Source organism: Acomys minous, assembly GCF_964271855.1.
Source record: "Acomys minous genome assembly, chromosome: 6".
Taxonomy (NCBI): domain Eukaryota; kingdom Metazoa; phylum Chordata; class Mammalia; order Rodentia; family Muridae; genus Acomys; species Acomys minous.
The window spans coordinates 126,323,648-126,344,124 of record NC_140487.1 but is presented as its reverse complement, the minus strand read 5'-3'; the positions used below and the strand labels follow the sequence as shown (position 1 = coordinate 126,344,124).

The following is a 20,477-nucleotide window of genomic DNA, read 5'->3' as shown; positions in this document are numbered from 1 at the left end:
CTCTCCAGTGTGAACAAGCCTACACTACAGCTGATGTTTCACAAGGGCTTTAGTCTTCCTGGCCCTACAGCCTACGCCTGCTGCATCCGTATCTCACGGTTTAGATTACCATCTGGGGTCATGTCTGTTGCTGTGGTAAAATAACCTGATGAAATGCAACTCCACGGCGAAGGGTCATTTTAGCACATCATTCGAGGCTGCACTTTGCCATTGACAGGAGTCAGAGCAGGAATTTAGGGCAGCCGGTCACTTCACACCCAGAGTCAAGCAGAGAGAAATGGATGCACATGTGCTGGCTTGCTTGTGCTCAGCTCAACGTTTCCCCTCACGCAGTTCGGGACACCCTGCTAAGGGAATGGTGCTGCCTGTGGTGGACTGACTCTCCCCATACCGTCAACACAGGCATGCCCACAGAGCAGCCCAGTGCAGGCAGCCCCTTGCTGAGACGGTCATCCCAGGTGAGCCAACCAGGACCTTGTCCAGTTTCCCGTTCCATCAGACACCCGCGCTCAGTCATCCACAGGGAATACTGGGCACAGAAGGCAGTGGTCCCACCATACAAGATCTCAAAGAGACCGCCCATCGGCCCAGGGCATTGGCTCACAGAATTCATTTCACTCCCCTGTGGAAGGGTGCACGCTGAAACTGCATCCTTCAAGAGCGGAGTCAGTGCGGCATAGAGATTCTCAACAAGGAAAAACCATGCTGCAGGGTAAAAGAGAGGCTCCAGGCTTTAAGATCCCAGCACAGACCTAAGGATGAGGTTCGATTCTCAGTCCTAAGAGGAGCCCCAGCAAAGCCAGTGACCATTTTAAGACATTATACCAGCAGGAGCCAACACTAAATCTAAGCCAAGGCTAACCCAGACCCTAAAGTAACCATAGCCAAACCCTAAATCTAATCTAACCTTAACCCAAGGCTAAGCCCACCCATAAAATTTCTGCAGGTACTGTACCATCATGAGCCAATATAAACAAACAAACAAACAAACTACCCTTAGCCTAGCCCTAGCCCTACACTGAGCTGATTTGATCTCTAGTTGCTTCCTAATCAATCAGAAGTCTAGCTTCACCATAACCATAACCTAACCCTCTACCCAGGAGCACGACCCCATGGGGTCTCCCATGCTTTCAAAGAGACACCGTGACAGCACAGCCTAACCCGAATCCCGGCCCTAACCGACAGCACTAAATTTAACACTAACTCCTCAAAGCCTGAGTCTTTTCCGGATACACTGGAATTACCTTGACCTTAACCCTGAAACCTAACCCTATCTGTAACCTTAACCTTGGCCCTAACCCTGACTTCAGCTGTAAACGATAACCCTGGCACTAGCCCTTAATCTCGAAAGCCTCTGTAAATTCCAAGAGACATTTTAACCCTGTCCCAAAGCCTAACCCAACCCTAACAAATAACCCTAATCAGCAACCTCACCCCTGACCCCGACCTTGACCCTAACTCTAATTTTAACTCCGGCACCATGGGCAGCAAATCTGTCTGGGAGGCTGAAGCCAACAGCAGCAAACTCATAGTCCCATTTTCATCCCACATCCCACATTCCTATTGGACCAGTCCACTGGGGCTAGTGACTCCAGAGGAGAAAAGCTGAGTCTCCTGGGTGGCCTCTGAGGGCCTCTGGGGGACAATTGGTATCATTAAGGAAATTACTGGCAGTAACCTCTTAAAGCAATGGCTGACCTGTGGCCTCCCAAGCTCTGTCAAATTCAAGCAACTTCTGTGACCCCACGAGGAGCTGGGCTGCATGGCTGTCAGCAACTCATCCATCCCCTGTGCTGGCGTCACTCAGCCAGCTCTGGGAGGCGGGAGGCACGAGGGTGCCTGCAATGGCCTCTCTTCTTAACATTCTGCCCAGACTGTCTCAGGTCACCGTGCAGCCGCATTCAACTCCCAATTACCTTTCTGCCCCAAATTAGACAGGGAGATGCGCTGGTGAATGAAAACAGACAGCGATGCTCAGGCCCTTCAGAGGGGGCTGCCCTTGCTAATTAGGTTTGCTGGTCGCTAGTTAATTGCCAGCACTGAGTAGAAAGGCACCCACGTTTCCTTCACTTACTTCTGACACAGCAACGAGGGGCGGCCAGGTGAGACTGACCGACAGAATGTAATGGCTTCTCCAACCCCCTGGGTTACAAGCAGCATTAGGCAGCTGAGAGGGGCAAGGCGTGTCCCCACTGTCCCTTAGCTCTGTCATCTCCTGCATCTCCTAACGGGGCGGGGGGGGGGCAGAGTGGGGGAGGGAGGGGCGGGCTGGAAGAACAGATATTGTGTGTCTGACATCTCCATGCACAGAAGCTAGCTCAGCCTCCCACAGATGTCTCACGTGGAGTATATTGGGATATCTGTACCATATCCGTAACATGCATGTTCATGTACATGTGTGCACGTGTGTGCTTCTGCACAGTCCGAGACGTACAGCACGAAGCTGGTCATCCCAGCTCCTCCCAAGGCTCTCTTTCCTGCAGTGCTCATTAAGCTAAGCTGTGCCTAGCCCTCCCTTTCACTTCTCTGGCCTTGCACCCTTCGACAGTGGTGTCTTTGATTTCCTCCGCTTCTGGCTTCATTATAAACACAGTGCACCCACGTGCTCTCTGGCTAGCTTTTTCTGCCTGAGGATTTGCCCTCGTTTGTTCTGCGCACTGTCATTCCTCGCCGTCTATACTGCAGTCACGACGAATTGGTCACAGTGCTGTCGATGAACTCCTGGGCTATCTGCTATTATTTTCTCTTATTACAAGTAAGATCACTGTGAGCACGTGTGGGGCCTGGAGTTTTCCTGGGGTGACATATGTGGACGTGGAATTACTAAGCTGTGAGGTAAACATGTCTTCAAACATGGTGGGTGTCAAGCAGCGCCCCCAGTACCTCTCCAGACCACCCTTCCTCAGTGAGGAAAGGCCTCCCGTTCCTCTGTTGTGAGCGTTGATCAGCCGGCAGGAAGTGGGTTGTTCCAAGAAGAAGACCATAGATTGCTCCCCTGAGTGACGAGAAAGAACCAAGGTGGTGAAGGACACTGACACCGTCTCGGGAGAGAAGGGACAGAGGGCAGGTGTGGCCAGAGATCTGTGTCGGAGGAAACATGGAGAGGGCAATTTAGTAAAGGCTCGGGTGGAGGGGGTGGCACCCTGAGGGCATCGCGGTGCCCTCCAAACTCTTCGCCCTCTCAATCCAAGCTGTGGAATCAAGCAGCAGGTGTGGCCAGTGGTGACTCCCACAGGGCCAGCCTGCACAGGGGAGGAGAGCGGGAAGGGGTCGAGGGACAGAGGACTGCCAGCCCAGCACACTGTCCCCCTTGTGTGTTGGTGTGCAAGGGTCCTTCAATTCTTACTTTGATTTCCTTCTCCTCAGTTCGGTGGAGAGCTCGGTGAAGCATCCATCGGTGACACTCACCGGCTCTTCTTACTGACCTGTTGGAGTTCTGTGTGTTTCCCAGGTGCTGACTCTTTATCAGTAACAAGGGCGCTAACCAGCTTCCCCTGTGTTCTTTTTTAAAAACAGAAGGTTGACCAGGGAGCTGGCTCAGCAGTTAGGAGCACTGGATGCTTTTCCGGAGGACCGAGTTTGGTTCCCAGCACCCACGTGGTCACTTAACCACATGCAACTCTAGTTCTGGGGATCCAGCGCCCTCTTCTGGCCTCCATGGGCACTGCATGCATGTGCACACATGAAGGCAAAACACTCATGTAATAAATTAGTTTATTTTAAAATATAAGTATTTAGATTTTTATACTATCAAATGTTTTAATTTGTCATTATGGATTATTATTTTATTGAGCATCTCAGTGGTGGCAATTCTCCTAAGCCTCGTTTAAGAAACCAGTCTTTCCTCTTCGGAGTGTGTGTGTGTGTGTGTGTGTGTGTGTGTGTGTGTGTGTGTGTATCAGTGTATGCATATATGTACATGTGTACTTGAGTGTGTGTCCACATGTGTGCTCTCATACGGAGGCTAGAGTAAGTTTCAGGCTGTCTTCCTCTATTGCTCTGTCTTAATTCCCTTGACACAGCATCTCCCACTGAGCCTAAGGCTCACCGTTTCAACAGAGCCGGCTAACCAGCTCCCAGGATCCACCTGTGCCTGCTCCGTCCTGCCCCGCTGCCAGTGCTGGGGTTACAGAAGCAGGACAGCAGGCTTGGCTTCTGTATGGGTGGCAGGATCCAAGCTCAGGTCCTCCTGTTTGCGAAGCGAGCTGTCTTACGCTTGAGCCGGCTCCCTGGGGAGTTCTTTGTTCTTTCCAGTGCTGGGTCCAGCACGTATTGATGAACGCCGTATGAGAAGTGAATAGGAGAGTCCGTATGTCCACAAGAATAAACAATATGATATTTATGTCAACACTGCTAACTGACTAATTAGTCCCCTTTTCATCTTAGCTTATCCATAAGTGTGTGATAAGTTTTACTTCATCAGAGTGTCTTAAAGAGGCCTTCAAAGAATTTTGGTAGCATTTTGTATAAATAGCTCACACCCATTTGATCAGGTCTATTTCCGGTTTATCTTTATTAGCATTGATATTTGTAAATATCATTTTGGTAAAAACGAAATCGATCATTTCTATTGCGCACAAGTACAATTAACTTGCTTATCGATCTTATATCCATGTTTCAAAGGTTATATAAGGCCTGAGATCAATACCACCTTTATGAGGTTCCTCAGCTGAGGAAACAGCTTCATTTGTGGTGTTTCCTTCTAGATTCCCGGAGAGTTATTTCTTTTCTGAGCCTAGGCACCTAATGTTCGATTTCTTCCTTTCTTGGTTCTCTGTCTCTTGTTTTAATTCGTTTTCTTGTCCTATCGCATGGTTTACTTCCTCTGCTACGGCACTTCCTGGAAGATGACGGTGATCTTAGCCTTGAAGGACACTGACTATTTTGTCCTGGAGCCCGTGGTTTCCTGGAGAGGGGGGTTATAATGTGAACAGCCACTTCAGAGTTTGGCTGGCTAAGAACGTCTGTCATAAATTACCTCTGAATGTAAGAAATACTTTCTATGTCTATTGAGGCAACTAAATATTTCTTTTTCATTTAATCTGTTGGCGTAGACAAGATAAGCAAGCTAATATATTTCCTAATCTTTTTCTCTATAAAATAAAAACCTATATAGTCAGGAAAGGTCACACGTTTTGCATTTTCACACTGTACTTGACAAGCGTAATTTTAGGACTTTTGAGTGTGAGTTAATGTTTGACACTAGCCTTTTCTCAAAATGCCCTTGTTTTGATATTAAGATAATATACTTCACATAGGCTGACTTTGTAAAACTATTTTCTGAGCTGGATGTGGTGGCACACATCTGTAATCCCAGCACTCAGGGAGGCAGAGGCAAGTGGATCTCTGTGAGTTTGAGGCCATCTTGGTCTCCAGGACAGCCAAGGCTACACAGAGAAACCCTGTCTTGAAGGAAAAAAACCATCTATTCTCTGAAAATTTGAGTAGGAATAATAATACCTATTCTTTGAATAGTAAAATCTGAAGGTAAAACTCATAAGGTATGCAGTATTCCCTATAGAAGTATTTTAAACTGAGTTCAGTCTCCTTAACAGTTATATGAATATTGAGCATTTTTCCCTTCCTCGGGCAGTTTTAGCAATTTATACTTTGCAACGATTTTGTTTCAATTTTGTCCAATTTTTCAAATTTTGATTTTATATTATTCATAATAATCCCTCACGATGGTTTTTATTTTTTTGTCCAGATTGTATTACAGAAGACAGTAGCCAGAGAAGGAAGCCTTGCCTACAGGTGAACAGTTACGGGCTGAACAAAGGAGGCTCCCTCTGTGCCATGCAGGGGCCCCCAGGGTACGGTCCCCTCCCAACATATACACATACGAACAGCATTCCATGAACGCAGCAGGTCACATTCATAAATTTAAAAGTACATGTGTATAATAAAAATAATAATTGAAAAGCAATAGGCCATGGTTTGAAGAGTGGGGTACAGGAAGAGTCTTAGGGACCAGATAAAGGGGTAAATGACGCCCATACGATGCTCTTACAAAAAGCCTTTTTAAAAAAATAAAATATTTTAGAACTATGTGAGAAAGGCCAGATTATACTTCCTCACTGCTTTTGTTCATTGCTGAGTAATTATTTCTGAATAATTAGTAAAATTTGTTTGATTTTTCACACTTGCCCACGTCTGTATTGGGTGACCATGTCAAGTGTGGAGCAGACAGCCTGGGGAAGGGGGTTGAAGTGTCACTAAAGGAAACTCCTGGGGAGCCCAGGTGGCCTTAGGGGAGGCGGCAGCCGGGATGGGGTGGGGGAGGGTGGTTAGATGCCAGGCTAATGTAAAGATGATGGAGGCACAGAATCCAGGACAAGGCCTGAACTGTCACCTGCCCTGGATGCTTCATGGGCTGAGGACCGATGCTTGTACATGGTAGGAAAGATGGCAGCTCAATCTTGCGCAAGACGAATTTTTTGGGTCTTTTTAAAAAATTATGTTTCTTTTCAACATGTGCATTTATATTATTACACATGAATAAAATAAACCACATACAGCAGGAAGAACCATGAGACAATCAGGAATTATATAAATGTTACATTCATAGTGCTTTGGCTTTTTGTGTTTGGCAGACTTGAAGTAAACATCTCTCCTGTCTTGTTTTAAAAGCCCATCCGTGTTGAGCCCAGTCCTCATGAGGGTTCCTCACCCAGCTTCTCCATCCACAAACGACTGGTACCCACCTGTGGCACAGAGGGGGCAGTGGTCCTCACACCTCATTTAGGGGAGCAGCACCCCATCTTCAGTTACTGAAAGCTGATTTTGAGGCAGCAAGAAAAGTATTCAGCCCCACTCCAGGATGACAAGGCGGGTACATCACGTGCCGTTTAACAGGGTTGGAGATTTTCCCCTAAATATGTGCCCCCGGTGTCTGTGAGTGTGACCTTTGTTGGGAATAAGATGTAATCAAGCTAACGTGAGGCTACACTGAATCAGGGAGAGGCTGGACCCCATCCCTGCCGTCCCCCACACAAGAGCGAGCGACAGAAGAAAGTCATAGGGAACGGGGTACACACAGAGGGCCCCCGGGGGGACACAGAGGACGCCATCAGAATGCTCTACAAATCGTGACGTGCCAAGGTGTGCTGGCGGCCACCCAAAGCAGGGGTCCCTCCCAGATCCCGCAGAGGGATTGTCACCCTGCCAACAACGTGATGTAGACATGACAGCCTATGACAGAACGAAGCTCCCTACTGAGGACAGCTAGTTTAAAAACTGTTCCTGCCATCCTAGAAAGGAGATTCAGGGTGTGTGTGTGTGTGTGTGTGTGTGTGTGTGTGTGTGTGTGTGTGTAGTATTCTCTGTGTGCGATGTGTCTGTGCATGAGTGGTGTATTTCTCTCTGTGTGTAGGCGTGTGTGCTCTGTCTGTCTGCCTGCCTGCCTGTCTGTCTGTCTGTCTGTCTGTGAGGTGTCTCTGCTGGTTAGAAAGACGTGCGTGCATTGCCACACACAGGCCCAGTAGCACAGGCTGTGTCCTGCGTCCTGTGCTCCAACTTTCTGCTTTATTCTCTGGCGTCGAGGTCCCTTTCTGAGGTCTCAAGTGGGTAGCGGAAGTGGGACACAGTGTCCTGGAAGGGTGGCACCTTTGCACAGGGTTGGCGCTGCCTCCGCAGCTTGCTCCCAAGGAGGATACAAACATCCGGGCAACCAAAGGCTGCAAGTTCTCCTCCACAGTTGTGCCCCAGTTTTCAGGTTTCCTCCTCTGCTGATCGCTGCCCTGTGCTTCTCATAAGAGCCAGCGAAGCTGTGAGGTCAGCTGACAGAGGAGCTGACACTCAGCACATCAGGCCCCTGGGGTGCTTGTCACTGCCTTGCGTTTGCTTGCCTTGCTCTCCTGCCTGCTGAGGCAGGTTCTTACAGCCTGTTGGGGATGGTGGGACTCATCTCTGCTACTGAAGGCTGGGAGTGTTGGGTTGGCGGCCCCTCCAGCATGTGTCATTCTGTAGAGCGGAAAGGCTCCGCTCACCTCAGGTCTTTCCATTGTTCATGCTGGTCTGCTGTGTGGTTCCGCCAGTGCGGTCTGAGCGCCTTCATATCTGCTCCCGTAGCTCTGCATTCCAGGCACAGTGGACTTAGCTTCCTCTCCATCCCAGGGCGCCTCCCCTGCCTTCTAGCCCTCTCTGTGCCTTTAACTAAAGGCCCAGCTTCCCAGTGTCCCTTCCTTGTGCTGTGAGAATGGACTGCCCCTTGCTCGGGCAGCTCAGAGGTGACCAGCTGGCCATCAGCTTTCCAACCTTCCTTGCAGCTTAAGTAGGGCAAGGTGACTGAACACACCACACACACACACACACACACACACACACACACACACACACACACACACACGCGGAGGCAGAATTGAGCTGCACTGCACCTCAGGAAAAGACAGTTCCCTTCAGCTTTTCCCCTTTCCTTCTGCCCACTGGCTTGGAAACAATGTCCCCTTTAGCTCAGAGCTACATGTACATAGTCTCAAAGTGTCTTTTCTGACACTTAAGCATGGCTAGAAAGAGAAAAGAACGCACAGCTTTCAGCCGCTTTGTGTCAGGATCACTGTGCAAGTGACTCTGGGTCCCTCCCCGCACTCTGGGCCCCTCCTTCTCCGCTCCAGGCTGAGCATCCATTGTGTGTGGAGCTCTTGGATGGAGCATAGAAACCAGACACTGGCTCATGAGAAATGTGCTACACACGAGCACGCGTGAGTATGAGACAGGGACCAGGAACCTTCAAAGACTGTAGAGAAGTAAGGGACCAGGCTCTAAAATGGACAGACTCAAAGACATCATGGAACAGGCAGGAGAGTCCTGACCAAGGTCACATGACACCCAGGCTCACCACTACCTCTGCTGAGAAAATGTGTGGTTCCCTCTCTCACCTTGCCTCTCTCATTACAGCCCAGAGAGCTGAGTGCAGAACAGGAACAGAGGGCAGCTGCTTCGCTCCAGACCCACACGGGGCGGGGGGTGGGGGGAGCTGGGAGTGGGGGCAGCAGGGAGTGGGGGAGCGGGGGCAGGGGGGCTTCTCCAGATGATGTCAGGACCCAGCAAGAGGCAGTCTAAGGGCTCCTCAACCAAGGGAGGGGGCATGCTCAAAGAGACGATACGACCCAGCCACAGACAGGAACATTCCAGTACAGGTGAACTTCATGAATCTCACGCCAACTGCTAGAAGCTAGGGATCGAAGGCCGCTTGCTGTTATAAACCAAAAGGCAGGCCACATAAGTACAAAGTAGATCTGTGTCCCAGCTGAAGGGCAGTGGCCTCGATCTGACGCCTTGTTTCTGCCCCCCCCCCAACAGGCAGATTAGAGCCTTAGTCCCTAAGGTGTCAGGAGGCGAGGGCTGTGGAGTCACCGGATCAGCCACACGGGGCCCCTGCTAGGTCAGAAACACAGGAAAGATGCAGTGTCTCTCCTTCCTGTGGAAAAGAGAAGAGGGTGGGCTACTGTGCCGGCTGCTTTTATGTCGACAAGCTGAAGTCATCTGAGAGGAGGGAGCCTCAATCAAGAAGATGCCTCCGTAAGATCAGACTGAGGGCAAGCCTGATCTTTCTTTCTTTCTTTCTTTCTTTCTTTTTTTTTAGTTAATAATATTTTTTATTTTTTACATAGACATTTATATTATTATACGTATATAAAATAAACTACATGCAGCAAGAAAAGCCACAAAACAATCAGGAATTATATCAATGTTGTACTCAGTGTTTTGGCTATTTGAATTTGGCAACCTTGAAGAAAACATCTTTCCTGTCTTGGTGAGTCTAAAATTCTGAATGAAAATCATATCTCATCTCTATCAACTTAAAACATCTATCTAGACCTAAAAACATTTTAGACCCTAAACAACTAAGCGTAACTGTAAGACTAAACCTCATCAGAGACTTGAGAAGGAATAAAATTCGTTACCTGAGTAAACAGGAAGTGCAGGTTAGCAGCTTCCAAATTAAAAAAAAAAATGACAGAGACAGTTTGCTGCCCGAACAGTCACCCAAAACTCTCTATAACATTGGAACACTATCTTCAGCCTTCTGTCCCGAGGTACCCGACAGACATATTTGTGAGGCAGGAACTACTGAGGACTTGCTTACCCTGTCTTGGCAAAGTTTGGCTGTTGACTCTACCTGCGTCCAAGCTTGCCTATTTTTAGGCAGAATTTTTTTCAGTGGTCAAAATGAGGACATTTTGCCCAGTGGCTGGGTTGCCACATTTGAAGCCATCTCCATAAGGAGGTTCTTTGATGCTCATCACCTTCTTTGAGGTTGGCTGGGTGTTGCCAGGAGTTAACCTGTCTCATTGTTCTGCACACCTCATACACTTATAATTTTAGGATTCTATAATGCTTGTGAGAAATTATATGTTTTCAGAACAAAAGAACCAGATACTGAAGCTGGATCAGACCTGACAGGATTCATTCCTCTCAGCATGCTGGACGCTGACATCCTGCATCCTTCATGTTCCAGCACCAAGTGCTTCAGTTGCTGTTCCCCCTCAGAACATGACAGCTCCCAGGACAGCTTTGAAGAACGCTTCTGTTTCCAATTGGTCAAGCATTTCAGACTGTCACACACAAGACTTCTATTAAGGCTGGAATTTCTCTACATTTAGAAAATGGACCACAAATGCTACTCCTAGCTTGTTTAACCATTTTCTACAATATTATTTGGGTCCCTAAAAAGGTATTATCCATCCCAAATCAGCTGAAAGAAACCCTAAGAGAACGACACTCCATTTCCCTTAATGGGGTTGGGTAGGTTTTTTGGTTGTTTTCTTGAGATATGGATGTTTATTTTCATTTGGAGTTAGTTTATAAGTTACTATTGGTCTTATCCAGAGAGAAAACGAGGTTGGACTCAGGGATGTCTCTCTTTTCCTTTATCTTTCTTTCTTAGGTTTGGAGAGACAGACGGCTGAAAAGAAAGAAGGGGGAATATAGAAATATATAGGGGTAATAGGACAAAAAGTAGATTACTGAGTCAACTCCTCAATTTAAGGCCTTAACTGTGCTCACAAGGTTATTTTTAATTCATTGGTATAGAAATTTGTATATTGATGCAAAATAAGTTTAATTTTGATACATTGTTATAGAATTCAAATTTAAGATTATTCTTCATACACAATACACACACACACACACACACACATATATATTTCTACTCTAATATGAGGTAATGTACCCATAACACTCAAGTAGAACACAAGGTTTATCTCCAATACTTTGAAAGTGCCATTGCAGGCTGTTTAGGATAAGTTACACAAGTTAATTGTCAATTGATCAAATCATGGTCATGTCAATTACTAGTCTATTTATATAACAAGAATACGCATCCTAGGTGTAACAGATAGGTATAATTCTATAGACAGATAAGGTAAAATAGTTAGAAAATGTCTTCAAAAACCTCAGAGTCCCACAGGATATGGCATTTAAAGATGTTTTTACTGTTTTAAGGATTCTTTAACAAAAAGTCTGATCTTTCTTAATTAGTGATTGATGGGGAGGACCCAGCCCATTGTGAGTGGTGCTGTCCCTGGGCTGGTGGTCCTGGGTCCTATAAGAAAGCAGGCTGAGCAAGCCATGGACAGCAAGCCAGTAAGCAGCACCCCTCCATGGCCTCTGCATCAGCTCCTGCCTCCAGGGTCCTGCCCTGGTTAAATTCCTGTCCTGACTTCCTTCAGTGATAAACAGTGCTGTGGAAGTGTAAGCCAAATTAACCCTTTTCTCCCCAGCTTGCTTTCTGGTCATGTGTTTCATTACAGCAATAGAAACCCTGACTGAGACAGCTACTAGTTAGGAAATGGCCTTGCCATGAACCTGCCACCTCCTTGCCCTGGTGCCCACAGAACCCTAAGACATCAGCTCGGTGTGCAGGATGCCCAGCCATGGGGATCGGCCACCACAGCCAAAGCTGATACTGTTGCTTAGGTCCATGTGGTAACAACCAGAGCTGAAGAAGACAGCAGAAAGCCCTAGTAGATAAAGGATGTGCTTGATGCTTGTAGGAAGTGATCGTGGGCCCGCAGAGGTGGTCATGTGTAAAGTGCCTGCCTTGCAGCCAGGGCCCCTGACTTCAATCCCCAGGGCCTACATAAAAAGCCAAGGGCCCAGAAACTGTTGACAAAGAGGAGACAGAAAGTTTTGTAGAAGCCAGAGGTTAGAAAGAACCAGAAGAAAATAATGCCTTCTGGACACAACAAAACCAGTGACCTCGTAAACTCAAAGCAACTGTGGCTGCTTGTTCAAGGCCTGCACAGGGTCAACCTTCCTGTGCGGAGGAGGAGTGTCACATGAAGACTTGCCTACAGTGGAGGAGCTATGCACAGCGGATGGCTTCTCGGGGAGGGAGACCCCGGTTTCTTCGAGGATCCAGCACTGGGTGGATTGACCATACTTCAGTGGGTGGGCCCGCACCCTGTGAGTATGTGGGGAGCACAAATTAGTCTAAGTGGGTTACAAAACATTAAAGAGGACATGAAGTGGGGAAAAGTGAAAGTGGGGTGGATCTGGCAGAAGTTGGGGGGCAGGAGTGCATGTAACTGAAAGATATAGGCCTGTATGAAATTTTCAAAGAATTAATGTAAAGGTTTCAGTACTTTCTTAAAATTGCATGCATCTGAAATCCCAGCACCAGGGAGGCAGACAGGTGGATGGCTGGGGCTGGCTGGATACCAGCCTAGCCTGCTGGGCAAGCTACACGCACACACCAGCGAGGGTGTGAACCGGACAACACCCCACCAGCATCCAGGGAAGACTTAGGATGTGACCTGTCCTGCAACTCTTCTCATTGCTCTCGACAACAAATGGCCTGTGAGGAATCCTGATCCTAACCTCCTTTCCCATCTGAGAAATGATCCGTGGCTTGCCCAAGGCCACACCTTGAGGCTAACGTCTCTGGTGGTGCCAGCCCCGGCTCTAAGCCGGTGTGTGCCACTAGTCTCTATCATGGCACTATGACAGCCCGAGACCTGAAATAGACCCCGACTCCCTTAGGTTGCTTCTATAAGGCGTATTGTCACAGGCTCAAAAAAAAGTAACCAATACAGGCCCTAAGTATAGTCACAGCCATCCTTACAGGACGAAGGCAGAGGCCTAGCTGGCACAGGGGTGGAGGAGAAGTTCTGTGGACAAGTGTCCTCGAGGCCTGTGATCCCCCCACACACATGCTGGCCCACAAATCGGGGTACAGCCTAGGATGCTGCTCATGAGTGCACAAAGGGCACACACACCCATGAGAGGAAGTGCTCTTAGAATGGGTGGATTTGAGTAAGGGCCTTCCAGGGGAGCAGCACGCATTGAACACGTAGCCCTCCCCTACCCAGAGCTCTGGCAGCGCCTTCCCCATCCCTCACAAGTCTCGCGGAGGCGGAGTCATCTTCCTGTCCTTCTCACTCAGCTGTTAAGGAAATAAGTTAAGGAAATAGGAACAGTCATTGTCATCTGAGCCCCAGCAGCCCATCCAGCCCAGGAGCTGGTCGCCAAAATTGGTACCCAGGGATGCTTTGAAGTGGCCATCCTCTTTAGAGGAATTACCAATTCCTCCCTTGAGGCCCACTGGTTGAAATATTAGCATTTGTACCACAGGAAATTGCCGAAGACAATCCCTGCTGGCCTCCAGCTCTCCCTAGCTGAGGTTCTATTAGCGGAGACAAATCACCAGGTGCCCCCTCTCCCTGAACTCGGGCTTTGAACTGAGCCAACTGCAGAGGCTTTGGTGGGGCTGGAGTCTGAGGATCCTAGGGTGTAGATCTTTCAAGAGGCAGAGAAGACCTCAGAGAGAAGGCTGCTGGGCAGGCAGAGGGGAGGCAGCCCACTGCAGTGTCAGAAAGGCACCCGTGGAGGGGACCCAAGGCACCACAGGAAGTGGACTCAAGGCTCCTAACATTAGTGAACTCAGCCCGGCAAAGAACCAGAGCCCTGGTGCCTTTCACAGCACAAACCTACATTCTCATAATTGCGAGGTCTGTGAGGAAGCCCATGACGGTGTCTCCTGGTCTTCTGAGGCCTCTCTCTGTAGCTTTCAGGTAGCAGCCCCCTTCAGAGTGTGCCTCACGGGGTCTTCCCTCGGTAGGAGAACAATCTACTGTCCCTTCTTTCTGTAAGGACATTAACCAGACTGGGTCAGGGATCCACACCTGTGACCTTACTAACCCTGACCTTGACCTTCTCAAAGAACTCATCTCCAAATACAGGGCCCAGAGGGAATGAGGGCTTCTAAATACAAATTGTAGGACATGAAAGTCAACCATCTCAGGGCCCAGATTCCTCTTCAGACTGTGTACCCAGGCTGGGGACTCCAGTGGTTTTCTTCCCTCTCTCGTACCTTTATTGTCCCTCACAAGAAAGGGAAAGCACTCAAATAAACATGTGTGGTGAATGATCTTAATTAGTTAATCTTGGGTGGATCAAGATTAATTCTCCTGGATTCAGAGTTACCTGGGAGATTAGCTCTCCTGGGTGTGTCTCCAAGGGAGTTTCCGTGGATAATTAAATTAAGAAGGTTCTGACTTAATCAAAAGATTCGCCCCCTTGATGGAGTCAAGAGATGGTGGCTTTATTAGGGAGTGTTAAAAAAGCGAGGTGTAGGACTGAGTTAGGGGTGTAGTCTTGGGCATTACATCTTCCAGTGCGATTACGCCCCCTCTGTTTCTAGCCCCCGTGATGGGAGCAGCTCTACTCTGCTAACAGCCTCCTCTAGGGTGGAAAAGACTTCTTACAACACAGTCCAGAGCAAGTCCTTCCCGCGGAAGTAATCGAGTGTGTTGTCCACAGTGGGGCCGAAGTGGCTAACACACACACACACACCTGCACCTGCAAAGCTCTCCCTAACCGGGATCCAGCTGGTAACAGTCCTGGGCCTGACCACTGACTGGTGGGGAGAGCGAGACAGCTGCCAGGAAAAGCTGTCCAGCTACACGGGACTTTGCTAGAAAGGGTCTGGGTCTCCATTTTTGTCCTAGGAGAACCAGAATCCAAGTCAGAAGGCTCAGCAGGCATCTCTCACAGACTCCTGCTTTTCAAATGCAAGGAGGGGTCATGGCGGCTTAGAGTGTTTTCTGTGAACCAACATTCCTGCTGCCTTCCTTCCCCCCCAGTTAACACCCAAACAGCCAGAGAGTTAATGAGGGAGAACTCCCTGCGCCCTGGGCGCTCCCGGGCCGGAGACTGAACTCTGATATGAGAAGAGACAACAGCAGACACAGGATTAGCCGTGTCTATTGATTCAGCCCCCTCAAGAGCCTTTGATTCTTCTCTGCGCAGCTCCTGACTGGGGCCCCCAGCCTTTGTGGAACTCACTGGCATCTTTCTCAGGAAAAAAAAAAAGCCAAGGATTAGCTCATGTTTACAGACAGACAAAGCCTCCTCTGGAACAAAGACAAATAGCATTATGCCCTGGCCTGCACGAGATCCAACTGCAAAATCATGGCACCGCCCTGGAGATCCCTTGGAACAACAGGCAAGTAGCACTACTTAGAGACGGCAGGGGCCACTCCGTCCAGGACCCGGAGTCCTCTCGGCAGAAGGAGGTTGACATGGGAACCCAGCGAGCCAAGCAGATGACCTTTCACATCGCACCGGATGCGGACGAGGCTGTTGCCTGTAGATAACGCTCTGCTCCGGTGGGCAGTTCAGGAAGCAAGGGGAGGGCCCTGGAATTTGGAGGTACCTATAGGTGGCTCCCGTCAGGCCCTCGGATGCACAGAGCCCAAAAGAAGACCGCATAGAGCTAGAAAGATGTCTCGGCAGTCAGCAGCAGAGTACTGGCTGTTCTTCCAATGGCCCCAGGTTCGGTTCCCAGCACCCACGTGGTGGCTCCCACCCATCCACAATTCCAGATTCAGTGCATCTGGCACCCTCTTCTGCCCTCCAAACACACCAAGCATTTGCTGCACAGACACAGATGTGGGCACAAAAATCACATACATAAAGTAAACATAAGCAGACACAAGAAGAGTGGCCAGCGTGAGTGTGCGTAAGTCCTTCCCTCTGTGAACCTGATGCCCACCCCGGTATCCGTAGGCTCAAGGCAAGAGGAGAAGCAGGGTCCACAGGTAACCGCAGGACCCAGTTACCAAAGGAAGCACTCTGTCCTGTCCTTTGACCCTGACAGGTGGACTTCCTGGGATCCCAGGGCCGGGTTCAAGCTTAGAGTCCTGAGGCTCCCTGGAACTCGGTGTGAGTCCTGCGAGGTACTCAGAGCTGATCCAGATGCCACCTGGCCATCTAGTTTGTCCTAGCAGGATGGACTCAGGTGGACCCTGGCTCGGCATTCAGAGCTGGGACTCTCCCCATGGTCTGGGTGCTGTCGTGTGAGTTCGAGTTCGAGGCTTCCGTGAGTATGTCATCGCTCCTGGCCATGCAGACTCCTCTGTGCTGCGGGACGCCGGAGAGGGCCTTTTGAGCCTGACCGCCACTCTATGGCTGGTCACAGCTGCCTCATCTGCTGTAGCCTCCAAGCTGAGCCGCCTCTGAGAGACTCAGGCATAGCTGACTCAACTCCCCACGGCAAACCCTTTGGGTACAAAGTGAGATATAAACAAATTAATGAGAATAATGAAAATAACAGGCCCATGTCTCCTTGATGCTAAGACACGTGTTTCTCGTTTCTCCTTTTATCTTGTCTGGAATTGGGACACATCTTATAATTATGATGAATGCTGAGCACAACGGGACTTCACAGGCTATCCCCGTACTGTCGTCAGGCCAATAGTGCCCCCTACAGTCCAAGACATCCGACAGCCAGGAGCTTAATGGTGGAAGGCAAACCTGGGCAGCTTCTGTGTGAGCCTCAGACTAGAGGCGGCTACTGGGGACCACCAAGGATTGTTAGAGTGGATCGGGGTATTGGATGGGCTCCCTCCATCCTCACTTGGATCCTGAAGCAGGACCAGGAAAATAAGAGTCAAGAGTCTGGGCCTCAGGCTGGGCGTGGCGGAACACACCTTTAATCCCAGCACTTGGAAGGCAGAGGCAGGTGGATCGCTGTGAGTTTGAGGCCAGCCTGGTCTACAAAGCAAGTCCAAGACAGCCAAGACAGAGAGACCTTGTCATGAAAAAACAACAACAACAACAACAACAACAAATAGTCTGGGATTCCACCCTCATTGTCCGTCCCCTCATCCCCCTATCCCCAACCCCCCCACCCCCCCACCCCAGGTATGAGATGGATCCATGCAGTATGCACTTTTCCAAGCCACATGTTTTTCAGCCACATTTTCCCTACACCATTATCACAGATGAGGAGGGGAGGGGAGGGGAGGGGAGGGGAGGGGAGGGGAGGGGAGGGGAGGGGAGGGGAGGGGAGGGGAGGGGAGGGGAGGGGAGGGGAGGGAAGGGGAGGAGAGGGCCAGCTGCCATCCATCCTTCTACTCTCGCACCAGCACCCTTCACTCTGACCAGTAAATATAGGAGGACTTGAAGAAGTTCATTTCCTCAGGAGTAGCTGGGGCCACAGCTCACCTCCTCAGTCAATAACTGATTATCTTGCTTGCAAACTCAATTCGCCGCCTGCAGCCTGCCTTACTTGATGGGTCTTGACAAGTCTGATTGTTCTGGCCGAGTCTGTCAGCGTAAGGGCCTGCTGGAGCTGGGTTTGCTCAGATTTGGGCTTTGTGGGTAGCTGGAGACAGGGCCGTAGGGGGCAGGAGGCAGCCTGCTCTACAATTCCCAACCTCCAAGTTGGTCCAATGATGAGGTGCCTGGCCCTGAGGTGGGTTGAATAAAATGTTCCCCATAATCTGGGAATTTGCAGACTTGGTCCTCTGTGGTGGCTTTGTTCGGGAGGCTTGGAGGTTTGGCCTTGAGGGCAGTGTGTCACTGATGATGGACTTTGAGAGTTTAAAGATGCCCACCATGCTGAGTTTACTCTCTCTGCTTCCTGCCTGATCCAGCATGTAAGATCTTTGCTTCCAGCTCCGGCCTCCATGCCTCTTCTCTGCTATAATGGACTCTTGTCCACTTAGAGCCATAGCCCAAAGAACAGTTTTCACCTATAAGTAGCCTTGGCTGTGGTCTTTTATCGCATCAGTAGAAAAGTGGCGATGCAGGCCTCATTTTGGGAATGCAACGGTTTCAGCAACGGCTTCATCTAAATTCAGTCTTCAGTTCTAAGGCATGGGCCACAGGCACGAGTGACACTGGCACCCTGGCAGGTAAGAGTGAAGACAAGGGATGCATCCCTTGAGCAGGCATGTGGGAGGACAGGGTACACTTGGGATGCTAGAAGCAGAGCACCATCTGTCTTCTAAAGCCAAGGACCAGGCAATGTGAGGACAGGATCAACTAACTTCCTTCTCTTTGTGTCGATGGTCTTAGGAAACAAAGTTTTCTGCCCATCACTTATCCATCCACCCACCTATCCATTCATTATCCATCTATCCACCCCATGTATGCAGTCACCTATATATATATATATATACATACATACATCTAATCTAACCCATCCATCCATCTACCCACCTAACCATCTATCGTCATTTGTTGACCCATTCATCACACACACACACACACACACACACACACATACACACACACATATACACACATACACACACATACACACACACACATACACACACATACACACACATACACACACATACACACACACATACACACACACATACACACACACACATACACACACACATACACACACACACACATACACACACACATACACACACATACACACACACATACACACACATACACACACACACATACACACACACATACACACACATACACACACACATATACACACATACACACACACATACACACACACACATACACACACACATACACACACATACACACACATACACACACACATACACACACACATACACACACACACATACACACACATACACACACACATACACACACATACACACATACACACACATACACACACACACATATACACACATACACACACATACACACACACACATACACACACACATACACACACACACACATACACACACACATACACACACACACACATACACACACATACACACACACACATACATACACACACACATATACACACATACACACACATACACATACACACACACATACACACACACATATTCATGTATATACCCTTCCACCTAATCCAACTCTCATCCATCCACCCATCTATCCCTTTACACATCCATCCAGCTACCCAATCGCCCATCTACACATCCATCCATTCATCTATCCATCAGTACATCTACCCACCTGTCCATCTACCCATCCATCCACCTACCCATCCATCCACCTACCCATCCATCCATCACCACATCCATCCATCTACCCTTCCATCCATCACCACATCCATCCATCTACCACATCCATCCATCACCACATCCATCCATCTACCCTTCCATCCATCACCACATCCATCCATCTACCCATCCATCCATCACCACATCCATCCATCTACCCATCCATCCATTTACCCTCTCACCCATCTACCCAATCACCCATTTACCCATCCACCCATCAATTTGTTCACTATCTCCATAGATATGAAATAATAGTCATTACTTCTCCTTAAGTGGTACACATGTATTCATTCGTTCATCTCCAGGCACCAGTTACATGGCCCTAGAGTTTTACCAAGCAAAATTTAAGAATTAGACTTTTCTCTCATCTCTTCCATAACTCCTGATGCCTAACCAGAATTTCAGGCAGAAAAAAAGGGGGGGTTGTTCCTAAAAGGGATGTCAACCATAGGCTTTCAAACCATGAGGCTCCAAACCCTTCAGAATTCATTTGAGGATGCCAGAAATTATCATACAAACTTCACTGTAATCATATTTAAATGATTTCTTGGATAATGAAAACAACACATCTACAAGGTGTTAAATGCGAAGCTTCACACACAACAGACCAGCAGTCTGCTTCTCGACTGGCAGGCCACCTCATTCCCCAGAAGAACTGGAAACAGTCTCCTCTAGCCGCCCTGTGGGTGTGTGAGAGACTGGGTGCACTACTGAATCAGAGGGCCCGGCACACTACAACAGTACCCGCAAGCTGGGGTATGTGAGGTGCTGTGGGGAAAGCAGCAGATACCAGTGGGATGCAGAAGCACCTAAGGGGAGCGGCTTCAGGGTGAGACACAGGACATGCTCATGTTGGCTTACAGAGATGCACCAGTGGGAGCTGGAAACACAGCTCAGGGTGCACACGATGTGGGATGCACAGCCTGGGGAGCAGAAGATCTGGCTGGGATGCTGATAACTCTGTCATGCTGGGAATGGTTTCAATACTTACCACAACCTGAAGTGGGAGCTGGCAATGTGGCTTTGGGAAGTGACAGTACATGGCACTTTGCTCGCCTAACAATCTGAGTTCCGTTCACAAAGCTGCATCAAGGACATTTAAAACATTGCCCTGCTGGTGACCACATCCCCAGGAGAATCAAGACTCTTCTGACAACCCAACTGAGAGAATTTTGAGATCAACGTATCTGACTATCT

At 48.9% G+C, this 20,477-nt stretch overlaps 1 long non-coding RNA gene across 1 annotated transcript in view; it reads right to left on the bottom strand.

The window, feature by feature from the left end:
* Window positions 1-20,477, bottom strand: part of LOC311600353 — a 96,540-nt gene that overhangs the window by 34,542 nt on the left and 41,521 nt on the right. The window contains exon 2 of the long non-coding RNA XR_014780216.1: window positions 2,884-3,081. This is a non-coding gene — a long non-coding RNA (uncharacterized lncRNA). The remainder of the gene's footprint in view (window positions 1-2,883; window positions 3,082-20,477) is intronic.